The sequence below is a fragment of the Pteropus vampyrus genome, unplaced genomic scaffold (genome assembly GCF_000151845.1).
Source record: "Pteropus vampyrus isolate Shadow unplaced genomic scaffold, Pvam_2.0 Scaffold833, whole genome shotgun sequence".
Taxonomy (NCBI): Eukaryota; Metazoa; Chordata; class Mammalia; order Chiroptera; family Pteropodidae; genus Pteropus; species Pteropus vampyrus.
The window spans coordinates 1,915-4,538 of record NW_011889614.1 but is presented as its reverse complement, the minus strand read 5'-3'; the positions used below and the strand labels follow the sequence as shown (position 1 = coordinate 4,538).

Genomic DNA, 2,624 nt, shown 5'->3' with positions numbered 1-2,624 from the left:
AGGACAAACCGGGTTTGTGGTGTTGCTGTTGGTCGTTGTAGCTCCATTGAGAATTGGGCATCTGTGCTCACAATCCCTCTCGTGTTCATCGTAAAAGTGTGAGGTAATGAATTGACTTGGCCAGCACACAGCGAGAGTGTGCTAAGGCAGACAATTAGGCTCACAATTAAAAAAATTAGGCTCACAATTAGGCTCACAATTAAAAAAAAAAAGATTCCGTGACCTGTTACTTTTGAAAATCTGGCCGCACCTGGCATCATGGAACGGGAGTTTGGGCCCAGGTGGAGAGATGGATGGTCTCAAAAGCAGTAGGTACCGTATTTTACGTAACATTGATGCACGGGCAGCGGTCGGTGTCTGAGGATGGACGGGGCGGGTGATGACGAAGATGAACTTTGCATGGGAGCGACACGCACGTCACCCAGTTTAGAGCAGTGCCTACCCCCCGGACCTCATGATCATTCATTTCGTCTAAATCTATTTTCTGCCGATACTTTTTTCACCTGGCCCTGTGCCTTCCCCTCGAACGAGGGGAGGAAAAGGCGCATTTTCCCCACATCAAGAAAGATCGTTGGCTACAAGGAATTGGGGGCCTCAATTCCTCCAATACATCTGTCGTCTTGACACCACCTCTGATCATCAGTAATGATATTAAACTCCGAACGCTTTGAGCAAATCGTACACCTGTAATTAAATTTGGATGCTGTGTCTGGAAACTAAGTTCGAATTTTTTTTTTTTTCATATTTCGTTTGATAATGCTACTTCTGTGAACATTTGCCATAACCATGGAATAAAGCATACACATTATATTACCGTTTGCCATATAAAAATAAGCGCATTGAAAAACATGCATTATTAAAGTTAGAGTCTGGAAAAGCATGACGGTTCCCGGCTTTTCCATTGGCCCTCGAGCTCTGCAGAAGTTTTGCATTTGCTGCGAAGAAGCTCAGGCCCCCAGACACTACGCAGACTCCCACGGCGGAATCCCACACGGCCTGAGACAGCCGGATGCTCGTCGGCACGGTTCTGGCTAAGGGACGTTCCACTGCGCGTCCTGTTCTATGGCATTCTGTGTTCTTGTTCGGTGTTGGCCATCACTTCTTGTACTTTATTTCTGCTTCTCGAGAAGCTGACTTCTGTGTCGCATAGTCTCATGGGACAGTACGGATCTCTCAGAAAGGAAGATCTGCCTCTCCAGCCGATGCGTCAGACACTTTAGTCAGAATGAACTCAGAGCCAGCTCAGTGGTTACGCAGAGGTGTACAGTTCTTTTGATTTATTTTTTACTTATCTCCATTTTATTCCACTTGCTCTGTGATTCTTGTCACTTTTTATTTTGAAATATTTTCAAGTACACAGAAGATGTCTAAGTATAGTTCCGAATGGACCGGAAACATTTACCCAGATTTAGGATATGTTAAAAGTGTGCCATGTTCGATTTGCTGTATTCTATCGCTGTATCTATCATAGATTTTCTATCTATCTGTCTGTCTATCTATCATCTATCTACCTATCATCTATCATCTATCATGTCATACATTTTCTATCTAACATATTTTTCTATTTATCATCTATCTAATATCTAATATCTATCTATCTATATCTATCATCTAATATCTATCTCGTATCTATCATCTATCATATATTTTCTGTCTGTCTATCATCACCTACTCATTCCTGTGTTTTCATGTGTGCACACCCATATAACACACTTACACACACCCCTATACACAAAGTGCATTCATAATTGTCTGAGCTATTTGAAACTCAGTCGCAGCTGCCATGTTCACGTAGCCCTAGATATTCCGGTGGCATTTGTAAAGGGTAAAGTCTGCACACACCTAGGTCCATGATCGACATTCGGCAAGTTGATGCGATGGTACGGTACCGTTATCCGATTCACAGCTATCCTCGACCTTTGCCCTTTGTCTCTCTAATTTCCTTCTTTGTTCATTTTCCTTTTCCAGGGTCCAGCCACCATCGTGACCTGGATCGCATCGTCGTGTGTCTCTAATTTCCTTCAAGCCGGAGCAGCCCCTCCATCTCTCGTTGTATGTCGTGACCTCGATATTGTCATGTCGGTGCCATTATTTTGTCGAATACCCTTCAACGTGAGTTGGCCCCAGTGATTCCTAGTGATGGGACTCAGTCTGTGCATTTTGGGCAAGGATGCCACCTAAGTGACGGCGTGCACCCTCCAGTGCCTCACGGCAGGAGGCACACGTGATCTCTTTGTGTCCTGTTATTGGGATGTTAAATTTCACCACTTGGCTACGTCGTATTTCCCTGATTTTCTCCCGCGAATTGGCTAATTTCCCCTTTGCAATCCATCCGAAATTTGCGACGTTGCTTAGAAATCAGTGTGACATTTTGGGGCTACGTTTCCATCATCTCGTTCGTCAAACTCGGCTTGCCAGCTCCTGGCCGTTGCCACCAACGTGATGGCTGCAAGGTGGTGCTTTCCTAGCTGCATCCCTTAGTCAGCTGGAGAAGGTCTCTCCATCATTATGAACTCAGGGATAACACACGTGCAAATCTTTGAAGCGAGCGAGCTCTTGCAAACGGGCGGCTGTGCGCGTTTGACGCATCCTCAGCGAGTCCCGGCACTCCGCGACGGAACGTT

General features: G+C 45.3%; 1 long non-coding RNA gene across 1 annotated transcript in view; it reads left to right on the top strand.

The window, feature by feature from the left end:
* The window catches only part of LOC111734181, a 37,420-nt gene extending 34,805 nt beyond the window's left edge, over nt 1–2,615 (top strand). The window contains exon 4 of the long non-coding RNA XR_002778353.1: nt 1,969–2,615. This is a non-coding gene — a long non-coding RNA (uncharacterized LOC111734181). The remainder of the gene's footprint in view (nt 1–1,968) is intronic.
* The last annotated feature ends 9 nt before the right edge of the window (nt 2,616–2,624 follow it).